This window comes from Argiope bruennichi, chromosome X2 (genome assembly GCF_947563725.1).
Source record: "Argiope bruennichi chromosome X2, qqArgBrue1.1, whole genome shotgun sequence".
In the NCBI taxonomy this organism is placed as follows: domain Eukaryota; kingdom Metazoa; phylum Arthropoda; class Arachnida; order Araneae; family Araneidae; genus Argiope; species Argiope bruennichi.
In genome coordinates, this window is record NC_079163.1 from 81,951,310 (window position 1) to 81,967,192 (window position 15,883).

The 15,883-nt window shown below is 27.7% G+C and overlaps 1 protein-coding gene across 1 annotated transcript in view; it reads left to right on the forward strand.

The window, feature by feature from the left end:
* The first annotated feature begins 6,783 nt into the window (after positions 1–6,783).
* Positions 6,784–15,883, forward strand: part of LOC129961100 (zinc finger protein castor homolog 1-like) — a 497,172-nt gene continuing 488,072 nt past the window's right edge. The window contains exon 1 of the mRNA XM_056074923.1: positions 6,784–7,050. The gene's annotated coding sequence lies outside the window, so the exon portion shown is untranslated. The remainder of the gene's footprint in view (positions 7,051–15,883) is intronic.

Consider the following 15,883-nt stretch of genomic DNA (forward strand, 5'->3'; position numbering starts at 1 on the left):
TGTTGAATTTACATTTGAAACTATTTTTGAAGGAGAAAATGGATGTATTGAAAGTATACTCAGTAATCAAAATAATGCCTCACTAATCATAATCAATCACGAAATAAATGCAATTTGACTATTATTTATTTGAAAAGGAGACATTCTCTCTATATATTTAGTACACGAAAATAAAAAATAATGGAACTTCTTTAATAGCGAAACGAATACAGAAATATTTCTATGAAAATGAGTATTTTCCAAACAAACTGCTACTTTAATATGTTTGTCAATGTTAAACAATTGACAAAATGTTCGATGGATTAATCAATCAATAGTACAAACATAATGTCATATGCGGAACTGAATGTTAATCAGCCAATAAAATTTCCAATATTAATCTAGATGACAGTGTTATTTGTACGTAAGGCAAACACGGAAAAAGGTAATTTGCAGGTAGAGTCTGCTAATGGCTCTGTCTTGTCCGGTCATCGTAGTTAAGCAGCATCAAGCACAGTTGCTACATGAGCAGGAGAGAGTGACCACCTGGGAATTGAGATACCGATTGGTATGTTTTTTAACCTCTTTGGCTTTAAAATAATTGATAGAAAAGTGTAAAACGATGTACATAGCAAGTCATTATAGCTCAAGAGATTAAATCTTTAATTCATAGACTTGGTTATATACATTAGATTGAGTACAAAAAATACATCAGCGAATGAAATTTTATTTTCAGTTTAAGATTATATAATAAATTTTTCGCAGATTTTCCCCTAATTTTAATGATTAAAAGTATGATTCCTTATTTTTTTGCGATTAGACTCTAACCGTTTTCATTATTTCCACTGATATTTAATTACTTTTTTTAAAATACATTGTTAAAAACTATGGAATAGCTGTTTATTATTTTTTTCAGGTATTAAACCTTTCGAAAAAGTGTTACTGTAATCTTATTCAATTTAATATTCCTTCTGCAGAAGTAATTCAAAATATCGCGAAATAAATATAGGTACATTTTGAAATTTAGAAAACATGCGAATATTAGAGATAGGGAAGGAAGTAGAAATAGTTATTTTAAATATGTCTGAAAATTAACTAAATTTTAAAAAAAGAACAAAATCTATTAAAGTATTGGATTTTAAAATTTAGAAATTAATATTAAAAATTTAAATTTTTACACTCGCAGATGGAAAAAGTAACCTAACTTCCTTATTGGATTCAAACCTAAATCCTTTAAGATAGTAAGCGTGCCCTTCACTGTTCGACCGTCAGACAAGACGGGGTTGTTGAATATCTTTCTTTTGTTTATTTAGCTGATGAAAAATTTCAACAGTAGTTAATTTTGCATTTTTAAACGAACATTTATATTTGGCCAGTGGCGGTTTTAAGTAGATTTAAACTATTGTCTTTGTATTTCCAACAGCAACAAAAAGTAATTTAAAATTTTGTGAGGTTTATGTATATATATTATTATTATTATTTATTATTTTACATATATTATATTTTTTCTTTGCGTTTACATATCTCATCAGGATGGGAAATTTGATTTTCCTCCATAATATAACAAGAAATTAAGTTACGTTAAGTAAGAAAAATTCAGTAAATATATTCCCTCTAGTAAATTAAATAAAATGAATTAGAAATCAGCAGTCCAGACCAAATTAAATGGAAACCAAAAGCATTATATGTCTCCGATGAAACACTAAAAAATTAACAATATTTTTTATAATGTCAAATACAAAATAACGTTTCAGATATTTTTGCAGAAAGGTATTGAATGCAGCAAACGCTGAAGACAACATTTTGATTCGTATGTACAATGCACCTACAATAACATTTTGTTCGTAATTCCAATACTTGCTAATAACACTTAGGTTGCTTTCTTAGGTACATATTTCATCTGCAAATAAACTCTTCGTAATTTAAATTTATTCAATACATTTTTTTTTTCATTTTTAGTTTACCACTCATTATTTTCCAAAAATAGCATCATGAGTATTTAACCTTTAAAATAAATATCTTTATCCAAAAATGATGGAATAATGATTTGCAAAAATTGCGATATTTGATTTTATTTAATCGAATTTTACTAAACTTTGTATCAAGAGAGATGGGGATAGTAATATGTTTCAGTGAATCTCGAATATATCATTCTGCTTATTTACATTCATTTATTTGAATGTATTATATAACTTTACTACATAGTTTGTCTTTTTAATTAAATTTAATGCTAGAAGTTGTACACGATGTAAATGAAAAATTAGAACGGTTTTTTTTTTTTTTTTTTTACGTTATGGTATCAAATTATCAATAATTTAGAATGTAGTAAATGTGAAAATGACCTGGTAGCCTATTAAATATTTCAAAAGAGCCTATAAAGAGAATGCTAATGCCACATACCTACGGACTCATTAAACATTTTTGCAGGATCTCCGAAAATTTTCAGTTCTGGTACTTCCTTTTTTTTTAATTCTAAGGAATAATTATAAAATCGTTTAAATTTGAGTTTGGTCTCTTAAGAATTTCTCATTTTATAATCCTTGATTTTGAAGATAGCTTCAAATCTTTCGCAAACTTCGCAAGAAATACACTAGAGTTTTAACATATTAATTTTTCATTTCATATATAAAAATAATACATAATCATGAGGCTGCCAAAATTAATATAAAAAGGCTTTTAAGTAAAATTACCATATTTCTTCTATATTGAATATATTACCATATTCTATTCATTTTTTTTCTAAAATTACCATATTTGATATAAAAATTCCATACTTATTCTTCATTTTCTTCATTCATATATCCATACTTTTGATATAAAAATACTATATTACCATAAAATTATCACGTTTTTTTCGTATTCATTACCATTTCAATATGGAAGGTTTAGGTTGAATTGGAAGTTGAACAAATTAAAAAACTTTGAAAAACAATGAAAAATTCTAAAACAGCAGAACAAGATAAACACATATTAACGGAATCTTTTTCCAGTATTTTCATTACATTTTTTTTCCTGATCTTCCCTTATTGATTGCATTAGGGTGATCATGTTCGATATACTAAAGTGGTAAGAACTCATTAGAATCTAATTTTTTTTTAAAAATTAAATCTTGTTAATGTATATATTTTCAGTTTCTTTAATATGGTCTATTTACTTAATTGTGGATATCGGTTGAATCCGGGTCATTTTATTCAAAATAAAAAATAAAAATTAAAAATACGCTCTTGCCATACTAATTTCAGATGTTTGGTGGTGTTATTTCTAACTTCAACACGATTAGAAATAACGATAACTTACTGTTATAAAATAATCCCTAAAAGTTGTTATATTAAAGGTAAAGAAATTATAAACATATCCAACGGGCATAAAAGAAAGGTTCAAAGGATGAATAACTATTAAAATAAACTATTATAACAGATTTCGGGTAAAAATACTAAAATTACGACCTTTTGAAAGATATTTGAATTATCTTAAGAATTTTACTGTTAAGCATAATTCTATCATCTAATATCAGATCGTTTTCTTAAAAACGTGGTGAAGAAAATAAAAATATAAATGTGAAACATGACTGTTTATGATCAATAACACATTCTGTTAGTAAAAGCATAAATCTGATACTGTGATAGACACTTTTACAGAGAGAAAGTAAATATATCTAGAAACATTATAGATAAAGCTATTGACCAAAGTTATCTAAGAGCTCTCAATGAACAAATTCTTGATATACGGGAGGATTATACCCCTTATGAGGCCTCTCACTAAACAGATAAGTTCATTTTTATTAATTGCAGCAACATCACAAAGAAATCCATAAATGTTTGAATCAGTAGAATACTGTCTTCAACAGAGATTGGACTTGCAGATGTTTAGCTGTTAGATGCTTTTTGGTTGTTCCTTTTCATTTGCTATACGATAGGCTGTTGTAAAGGAGATGATTTATTTTAAATCGCAAAATGAAAATGACTCAAAGCACTTCATGAAAAAACAAGCGCAACAATCAACAACTCAGGTAACTGACATTTTTATGTTGTTTTCATGGTGATGCAGCTGACAAAAGTGTATGAAATATCGATGAGAAAGGTGAATTAATTTTTAAAAGTTCTGAGAAATCGTTTCGGTGACGATTGTGAGATTATTTTTATTTTTGAAATGTTATTTTTTTTAATAAGATTGAAAAGATTATCAATGGAAGGATTACAGGTATATTTTATTAATATTATTCTTACATTTATCAAAGTTTGTAAATCTATATAGAAATAAATATAAAAAATACAGAAAACCTAATTTAACATCTTTACCTTTTGCACTTGAAAAAGTAATTCGATGCATAATTATTCACCTAATACAAAGACTTATTTATAGCCCCGAAAAATAAATATATATAATTGTTTTAAATTGAATTCTCACGTTTAATTAATTTGCATTTTCTTACTACTCTGCAGGTATTTTTTACAATCAAATTTGAGTAAATAAATGAATAAAACGTCAAAAAGATGCACCGTTTCGCACGGTGAGTGAAAGTCACCATCCGAGTGCAAATGGTTAGTTCTGAATTTATTCATAATCCCTTAATAATTTATTGAAAATTTAAATAACTACAAAAAGACTAATAAAAATAAAATTATGAATTAATTAAAAAAAAGACGAATATGAATCAACGTGGAATGTAAAACAAGTAGTCAAGCATATTATTATATAATTTTTATAAAAGAAATCGAAAGCATATTCTGTTGTTTCTAAGTAGTATGCTTCGATATCCACTTTATTTATCATCATTTCATTTTGTTATCTTGCATTGAGATGCTCCACGCAAAATCAAATTAGATATAAGTAAGTTCAATGGCACTGAAAGATATCACCCGTTTCAGATTCCAGGGTTCTTGATAATACAGCTATTTTAATCCAAAAAAGAAATCGATTCTTGAAATGGAATTTGAAATCAATAAATAGAAATTCGAAATAAAATCCCGAATTTCTAAAAATAAATAAATAAATAATCCCCCCCCCCCAGTCATGCATATAATTAACATAAAAATATTAAAGAGTCTTATTTTCTCTATATAAATTATTATAAATATTAAAGAGTCTTATTTCTCTTTTTCAAAACTATTTTAGTGCTATATGATATTAAACAAAAGTCTGATAATCAATACTGATATTATACTGGAATAAAAATGGGCATACCTTTTTTATTTTCACATATCTGTCTTTCAAACGAATTGTGCTTTTATTATTATCAATAAGAATACTATGCCTTTTAAATAATACATACAAATTTTGACTCCAAATATTTCCTATTAGTGAGCTTCTTCAGTATTTAGCTTTTTTGTTAATTTCAGATATTCAAATGGAAATAAAAAAAACGATAAGAAGATGTCATATAAAATTTAGTTTTATGTATTCCAAAAGTTTTGAGTTGGCATTTGAACAACTCTAATCCTTGTACACGACAGACTTACGATTAAATCGTGTACAGAAACACGTGGCACTCCATTCCAGAAAAGAGTATTCTCATATTAGGTCATCGTATTCCATATCATTTTCTAAATTTTGAATGGAAAATCTTAAATGTTTGTACTTGGGGCAAACATCGATTAATCGTATTCTTGGAATTCCCGTATCTCGATCGCTATAGCAGAGGGAATATTTATTTTATTCTAAGCATTTTATTAACAGAAGTTACACCAATATTTGGAAGCATTTTGGCTTTAACAGATGCGAATAGGAGTATATTGAAAGTGAATCCGTTAGGTCTATATTTCAAATCGAGCTATTTCGATAAGCACCTATGCGAAAGTAAAATTTAAAAACAATAGGAATGTTTTGTAAAAAAAAAAAAAAAAAAAAAAAAATCAAGGTTTGCATTCTTTATTTATCTAGAGACATCATATTACAATTAACCTTTTTATTAAAAATTATGTTACATTGTTATCGGTAATACTTTTCATATTTAATGAATAATACGAAATTTGGGTTTTAATTAAATCAAGTAGGGATCAAGTATAGTTTAGATTGATGCCATGATTTAAATTAGGGATTAAAGAAATCTGAAAGAATATGTTTGAATATGAGTAACATATAAAATAATCAATCTCTCTATCCTATTTTCCATTACCAACATAAATAAGTCATTTTAAAACTATATTATCTTTTAAAACAATTCTTTCTACCGACATCTGGAATTAACAGTTCTATCTTTCACCTGCTCCACAATGAGATGTAAAACGATTTTTAATATCTTTTTATTGTCAAAATTTAATGACAAATACCATGAAGGAACTAAGGAAACGAAAACGAAATTTGTATTTTGGTTGTGCGAAGTAGGAATCAATTATAATCAGCCAATGGCTGGTATTAGTAATAGCAGCAAAATGAAATAAATAAATGTTTAAATAAATTTATTTAAGATTTTTCTTTTTCAGCCATAAATGAAATTTTTACTCTTCTTTAAAACAATCCCTTCAACTTACACCCCAGGACAGACAACTCTTTCTACTACCTGTCTTACAATGAACTGCGAAAAAGATTTTATCTTAAAAGCTGGCGCTATCGGTCGAAATCGGGCAATATTGATAAGTACCGCCACGAAAGTGAAATTTAGAAATAAAGGGAAGAGTATAAAACAACGAAACCCATTCCTCGATACAAATAAATGCAAGTGGCAGAAGAATTGGCGACCTTGGCGGCATATCACCGCGAAAGAAATGCTCCGTTCGATGCTTTCCTCCGCAATCCTCGTGATTCTTTCAGCGCTTAAACTGACTGGTCTGGGATAGCCTTTTGATTATTTTTTCTGATTATTTATTTAGTTTGTTGGATAAACGGGTTGTCGTTCGTCTAATTCTTCGCTCCGACTGCAGGTCTCTGCTACCGTTTCAGCCATACATCGCCCCCAAATGATTCTTTTCACTTCGAACGAGATTTTTATCTGAAGATAAAATCGGGAAGAAAAACATAAGAGAAGAACTTCAAAAACTGTGTATATTCGTGCCCAGAATACACGCCATCCTCCTATCTCTTCGGGGACGAAACAGAAGATCTGTTTTTATAGTTGTCTCCTTACCTCTTCAGGTAAGTGGTAGCCGTTTTTTCCCCCCGACCACATGTTTAGGTATCTTGGTGAGTCAGAAACCCACATTCGCACCACGTGAGTGACATGTAAACAAAGACACGTTTCCTCACAGAAAGTGCGAAATGATAAATAGAGAAGTCGCATGGTTATTAAACACGAAATAAACCATAAAAAGCTGTTACTTTCGATTCATGTCGATATACAACCGTACACATCTTAGTTGCTAATTGAAAAAAAGTTATCAAAAGGTAGCAAATACTAAGAATCTTTTAAACAGGGAAAAAGAAAGTTACTTTCATTCCTATCTAGAGATGAAATTAGTGATCACTATAATGAAATATTAGTCGAATTGTTTAATTCTACAATGAAATAAACAAGTAGATAAATAAAATAAATATTTAGAAGTTTCTTCTGTACATTCTGAATATCATGAGCTCTTGAGCATTTTGCGGAGAGAAAAATCATGATTATTAAATTAATTCCTTATTGCCATGAAACAAGAAATGTGTTATTTCCCTATTAGTTATAAATAATTAAATTTAATTATAATAACTTATAATCAAGAAAATATGGCACGTCAATTCAATAAACATTTTAACATTTTTTTAACTCTGATAAGAATCAACTTATTTAATATGCAAATATCTTTAAAGCTCCTTACATATTCGAAAACATATAATCACAATAAAAACACTTATTGACAACATGAAATGTTGAAAAATGTCAAATTCATCAATATTAATTCACAAAAATTAAAATATACCTGCTACCTCTAACATTTCATCAATGAAATGCACAAAGAGTAAGATATATATAGAAACTACTAAAGAATTAGTATTGTTAAGTTCTGTTTCATGTGCTGTTTAGCTAGGGAAATTATCATTCAAAATGAGTTTCATTTATTTAGAATAAAATTTATATTGATTGATAATGGTTAATTAATTTCATAATTTATGTCATTTAAACAAATTATGTTGAAGTAATACCCATCTGAAAAGAGTACACCTACTTTATTTGTTTATAAAAACCTTTCATATATACACTAAAATATGTGTTTTATATTGCAATCTGGTCATTGTAATAACGTCAGTCATAATTATTATAGATTCATTTTGGTGATTTAATTTTAATGAGTTATTTTTGATTGAAAAATAAAATTTTTCAATTAAATAACTTATTGCAAATATTATTAATTCATCAAGATTTATGTACTTATTCATTGCTTTTGTTAACTGAATGAAATATTTGGAACATACATCCCGAATATATATTTTTCAACAAAAGAATGTTTTAAATTATCAAAGAAATTTGATAATCTTCGTTAAATCTTGATACATCAAACAATAAAGAGATGAAACCTGATTGATACATATGATCACAATGGAGAATGTACTCAATATAGTGAGTATTTACTTTAAAAATATGAGTTTATGTAAAATATAGATAGGAGGTAACATAAAAATAGGAAGAAAAAAAGATGATAGATGTTATAGGAGGTAGGGAAAAAAGCATAAATATTTTATGCCTATCATTCGAAAGATCTCAAATAAGTGTAAGGAAACATATAAAAATATATTAATAAATAAATGCCTTTCGAAATTTCAGCTGTTAAGTAGCTCGACTGCTGGATTAAGATGGATGAGTGACTTTAAACTAGTATGGTCTATCTGAAAAAATCAGAATCCTATATATGTGTATAATGTAAATTAACATTACATCTTTATGATAATCAATATCATTTCGTATTTTATTAATTATTAATGTAAATCAAGATTTATTTTCATTAATTTTATAAATAGCTCAAATTAAATTTATTTATTTCATGAATCAGAGAGGAAATATCTTGAGTTCTCATTAACTCATCAGAATCCTTTATATTTAATTTAAGCTCCCGACTTAGTAATTTATGTAATTAATTTCTTTAATATATATGGAAATATTAAAAGAAAAGTAATAATTTATTATGTACTTTAATAAAATATGTAAAAAAGAAATTGCTTACATTTGCAAAGTATGGTTTAAGGCGCCTTCAGTGGTCTCATGGGATAGTCTCAGCTTCTTCATGGGAAGGTCAAGAGTTCGATATTCGATTCCATGGTAGATACGCCGCCTTTATAAGGCTAAAAAATGTTAATTTAGTTAAAGATCGATCCTCTTACCAGTAGCTTACTCAGAAGTTTGAATCAGATGTGGTCCTTGTTATCTGACCCCGTTGGAAACCAAGTCCAAAATAGTCTTCATGTAACTACAGTTTTTTTTTTTTAAAAAAAGTGTCCCCAGTATGTTTCTACGGTGAGCATCTAAAGTTAAATTTATTATTCCTCTAAATAATATATATAACATATGAGCCATAAGAATCATTTATATAAAATGTACATCTTCTCTTTTCTACAGTTTATACTTTCTAACAATTTAAATTCTCTTTCTAATCTATTTTATAGATATCATGTTCAATATAAAATTAAGAAATAAAGATACATATAACATTTTCAAGAAATATATAAATATAATGATTTTAAATTTATTGATATAAAATAATAAACTTGATATTCACAGTCATAAAACTGGTAATATTTGCATTTCAAATATAGACTTTTGTGCATAATAGCAAATAAAGTGGTTAAAAATTATGAATTCAAGCCACATTTTGCCAAGTTTAAAAAAAGGACTTGAATTAAAAAGTTTACTCGAACTTGCTATGGACATAAAGTAGAAGCATTAGGTAACTATTACAAATGAGATAAAGAAGTAGTTGTATGATATCACTAGCAAATTTTAAATCAGAGTGCAAGGATTTAAATTATTTAGATGAAAGCATTCTTTCGGGCCACACTGAAGTACTTTAGTGATTAATTAATTAATTTTCATTTATTCCTTAATTTCTCACGTTTCGTACATGACGTCGGTAAATCGTATATAGTCAAAATATCATTTTAATCTATGTGTTTAATACAAAAAAAAAAAAAAACCTCCAGGTTTTTTAAACTAAGCATTTGAACACTATCAATTCAATAAATTCCTTATTGAAATTGCATCTTTTTAACCTTTCTCCTTTTTCAAGCCTTCTGAGCTACAGAATTAAATTTTATATTCGATTGTTCGAATTTGCTTATCGATATTCCCCAATTCACGTGCATATTCTCTAAGTAGCATTCTTCAAAAAGTGCATTTTGATGTATATCAGATGCCAGTAATTCAATACATTGTTTTTTAACCAAGTTTCTTTAGCCCTCGTAGAAATCCTGCTTCATTCATTTCGTAGAATTTGGTAGATGATGGCATCGTACCTTCAAAAATAGCAATTTATTTCTTTACAGAAGCATTTGTACTTATCTGCCAAACTTTCATATAAATAGCGATTAAAAATTGTATTATTGAAAGCAAATATTTATTATTTCATAAGCAAAATTTATTTATGAAAGATAAAACGATTCGCAGAGTTAAAAGAAAATTATTTCCATTTTCAATTAGTTTTTGAACGTCATGCGTCTTTTAAAATGATTTTGCAAATTGTGCTTTCAATAAAAATGGAAAAAAGTTTTGTTTTTGTTTTTCGCCACTTTGATGTTCTCACATTATAACCTTATCGAACCTGTTATATGAAAGAAAAATATACATTTTAATTTTCTTACGCGACTTATTTCTTTCATCAGATGTAAATATTTGAGAAAAGCGCAGATTTCATTAATGTCCACATTCGTTTTAAATTTTTCTTTCAGAATGCAAAGGCTTAATTTTTTTCGTGTTTATCCATGAGGATTACATGAGTTTTGATTGAAAAAGTTTTATTGATTTCATAAGAAATTATTTTTCTTTTTGCTTTCAAAATTGCTTTGCTCTTTTATAAATCGCATTTTTCTTCTGTTACTTAATAATGATAGTTCCAAACGTATGCAACATTTCACTTTTATTCTGTGAATGACGTGATAAATTTTATGGAATATCTAAGATTATTATTTGCATTTATTATTATTTCCAGACAATATTTTATCTGTGTAATCATTTTCCTTTCAGAAATTGTATTTTGTTTTAAGCTAAAGGATGATAAGAAGCGGTGTTTTGTGAACATTTAAGTAGACTCATTGTTTCATTGTTGTAACTTTGTATACTTTCCAACAGTTTTTATTATCACATCTAAGGCGTATTGTCTTCGCACTGGATGTTTTTTTATTCTTGTTAACCATGTTTAACTTTTTAATTAGTTAACAGACAGTCTTTGATGCTTCTAAATTACTAACTCAGAGTTACTTTAACATTTTCAAGGCCATGGGAGTGTATTTAGTACCTAATTCATCAATCATTAAGTGCCCATGGCAGATTGTTATAAATCAGTTCTTATTTTTATTACGATTTTGAGATGGTAGTATGCCAAGGTTTGGAGCTGGAAAAAAAAGGTTTGATATAAACTGTCTCAAAAGTTTTGCAATATAATAAAAACATGGATATCTGTATCTGTAATCTTATCTGTAAATCTTAATCGAGTATCTTGATTTGTCGAATAATTATTTGTTAATTGAATTAAAAAAATAAATTAATTTTATTTAATTAACTAATTTTTTTCTAAATTTCTTTTTTTTAAATCAATCTGAATCTCCTTTAATATATTACATCACTAGCCGCCTACAGCAATCATCTTTTCACTCACCATATTATAAGAACTAATTTAGACATGTCAATCAATTCTGGTGAAATACATTTTGACGCAATAAAAGAAAATATTATTTTTAATATTATTTGAATAATAAATATAGAACATTCTGATTGGTTGGCAGTACTTACTAGGATGCAAAATAAATTGGAAAAATCGGTTCAGTTATGGAGAATAAGGATTCTCTTAAAGCTTTATTTTGAGGTATCTCAGGAAGTTGAGAGCGATATATTTGTGTTGGGGGTGGGAGAAAGAAGGCCAGCGATTAATGATGACATATCGAAGTATCATGAGCTACATATAAATAAAAATTGGAGAAATCGGTACAATGGTTGTGGCTGGGCCCATAGAGAGTATTAAGTAAAGAAGTATTTTTTAGATTTCTCTCAAAAGTGGAGGATGGTAGTGGGTATTAGACCACTCGTGGGGTTATAAGCTTTCGTATAAAATAAAAATTCGCTAAATAAGATCAATATTTAAAGCTGTAGAACTGGTTTTGGGGTTCTCGTAATTATTTCAAATATATGGATTTTTAGGAAGGAATGATTCTTGATTTTTTTAAAACTATATATAATTCGCTTCACTAAAGAAACAATTTTGAGCAAAATTTTATCGAATATGTTATGATTCTTCCAAATTGCATAGTTCTAAATTTATGCAACTGGCTCTTGAAATCCAGAATGAAAACACCTGCCTTCTGAGTAATATATCCACGTGTGTCATGAAACCAATCTAAGCAAACGATACCGAAGACATAGAAAATTTATGATGTTTTTTCGCTTGCTTCACAATATCTTGAATGCCATAGGTTCGTCATTTTTGAATCAATGTTGGAGAAGATCAGAGCATGAGTACTGATGTTACCGTTGGGATGAGAAATATAAATTTACGTTTTAAAAATATACAATGACTGTCGTGTTTAAGACAAAAAGTTTCTTAATTTTGAACCATGACTGAATGATGAGGACGACACTTGCATCGGTATCTACATTAACATCAAGCTATAGGAGCCATCTAAGCCTTTCGGGGCCTTTATATTAGCGAAGTTAAAAGAAATATAAGAATTGTTATTTGAGAATACATCTGAAAACAAGCCAACAAACGTTTTTACTGTTGTTAAGTTTTTTCATATTTACGTTCCCGATATAACATGAGAACTATTTTGGGATGTACATTAATTTTGAGTATTGGTCAGTTGATGGAGACGATACCTAAATCGACATCCCCTCTCGAAACTTTCTTCTTCTTTACAATCTGGTATTATTCCACTAGATCATCGCGGTTCCAAAATTAACTTGGATTTAAATCTGAAATATAACTTTTAAGTTAATCAAAACTTTGTTTCTCATAGTTTATGCACGAGTGCATAAGAAATATTTTAATCCATCTTAAAATTCAAAATTTAAAAAATAAAGTGATATTTCTTTTCAGTGATATCAGATTTTTTTCATTGATATATTTTCTTTAACTTTTCTTAACTCTTTTAATATTTAACTTAGCCGAATTTTTATTACAGTAGCAGTAAGACTCTGATCTATTTTAACACTATTTCTTTTTTTAAATTTCTTTTTCATATCTTTTGAAATTTTTTATTGTTTTAAAATAGTTCATTCAACGCTTTTAGGTGCAATTAAATAACTGATATACCATTTCTTTTCAAGTGATTATAAGTGTCCAAGGCCCAAAAATATTCAATCAAGTGGTGTAGTATAGTAAAAATATTATTTGTATTATAATAATTTATGCAAAGTTAGTTTTTGCATTTAAATATTATAATTGGAAGTCCGAACAACGTCGAACTTCCTTGTATCTACTATTTTTCAATAACTTATTCTGTATATAACCGAAAAAGAAGAGCGTGTCCATTTTCTTTTAAAAGATTCTTCTTTAAGTTGATATATTATTAATAGCAATGGTGTATTTAAATTATATTGTATTTAATTGTACTATTAATTGTATTGTATTAATTGTACTATTGTATTTAAAGGTATCACTTTTCTCATCAAAAAGTTTAAGAATGAAAATAAATAGTTCAGTAAATAAAAGTAGAAAGAAAACAATATAATTATAGGTTGAAATGTTAATAACGAGATGTTTGCTGTAAAAAGGCTCCAATAATTGTGCTATTAATATAGAACAGTATTATAATACACATTTTTTTAAAAATCTTACATTAAATTCCCATAAAGGATGAATTATGGAAGATATTGAGAATTTCAAAATCGTTAATAACTTCTATACAAACAGCATACCAATATAATAAATAACTTAAAATATTTTTAGAATACGATACGATTTTTAAGTAACTAATAGAAGCTAAAAGCTGAAACTGGATTTTGTGAATTTACGAAGTTTCTGTTTTCTAATTCGAGATGTAAAATAGAAGATGCAGTCACGCGAGTGTCATGTGAAAATTTCGAGACTGAAGTGTCAGTGCTGAGAAATCTTTGTCACTTGTTTCCGTCAAAGATTTATTACAATACTCTTTTAATGACTCATAAGATGACTTCTTTATTAACATTAATTTGGATTTTGTTAATCAGATAGATGTTAATAAAGAATCAATAAAACTAAGTTCTTTTTTAAATTTTAAAAATAGATTTTTTTAAATTTTATAAATATCATTTTCTACAATTTTTCAAACCATAACCCTTCTTTGCATGGTGATAGAAATTTCCATGGTAACATTTAGCGAACAAAAAATTGTATTCAAAACAGGTGTACTATAAATTGATTGTTGCTGGCAACTTTTTCTCATAACAATTGCGTAATAAGGAACGTAGCTGTAAAAAAAAAAAAAAAAAAAAAAAAAAAATGTCACACTCATTATAGTGGGTTTGAACTTGTTATTGTGTTGTTTGTTGTTATTGGATGAAAAGTGCGATTCCTCGAATATTTTTTATAACTAATCTGAGATTTTTTGCTAATAAAAGCGATAATGAGTGGGGAAAAAGTTTTTTGCATTTCTATTATTTTCTGTGCAATTTATATCGAATACCCCAAATAATCTTCCCAAAACCATGTGTCAGATATTTACATCACTGTGCGCTGTTTCACTTCTAATGTATGATGAAAATGTTTTTTACTATATATTTATTTTATGTTATTATTTGTGGGGAAATTTAGAAAAGATTGACCAAAAGTAGGTGGGTCACCCCGGTGCAAATATCCTAAATACAAAAGGTATTCTACAATCTCATGCAGTAAATGTGGAATTAATTTGTATCTAAATAAGAATAATAATTGTTTTTTAACTATCAACAGGAATAAAAATGATACAAGATATATTATTTTTTTTATTTGTTTTGTACTGAACTTAACATGTCAATTTGCATGGTGATGGATATTTCCATCATACTGTTTTTTATTTTTTATATATTATATATTTATACTAGGATTTTTTTAGACATTTTCCCTTCAATTTAGAGCATGGATCATATCACTCTGATTTATTTCACAAAAAGGAAAAACTCATGCAAAGAAAGGTTAAACTTCTCGTATATCTTACAGACAAGCTAAATTTTCACCTCCAAAGCTATCAGTTATAAAATAATTTATTCAGATCGATTTTAAACCCTGTTTTCTGAAATTGATAACAGTTCTTGATAAAGGAAGAAGCTATTATCAAAATAAACATCCTTTCCTACCATCAAATAATCTGAATTATTCATAGTCGCTGAAGCATAAAAGTAAGAAGAGTCCTGATGAAAGCATAACGGAATGCATCGCAAATAGGATGCCTGCGATTTCATGTACAAAAAGTCTTGTTCTAATAGCCTTAATGAGGTTAGAAGGTTTCTTTCTTTCGAAGACAACCGTGCATTTTCATTTGGTTGTTTTCTAGATGCACTTGCGCTCGTCGCGATCACATTGATATACATCTGTTAACATTTTGGAAGAGAATCTACCTCTGTCGCGACATCTACATTGTTTAAAAATCATTGTGGCTTTAAATGTAGCAATCGCAAGCTAAAAATAAGAGCCCTTGTCACTCTTTGAAATGCGTACGGAAGTATTCTTTCTTTCAGTTGGCAAATTTATTTTTACTTTCATAAAAGGTGCCAGAAAATCTGGTCTAGATAATTCGTCGTTTCTTTGCCTTTCCTTTTTTTTTTTTTTTTTTTCATCTGAAAATGTTATTCTTATTCATTTTTGACTTAACAATATTCTTGCATTTGTAATAA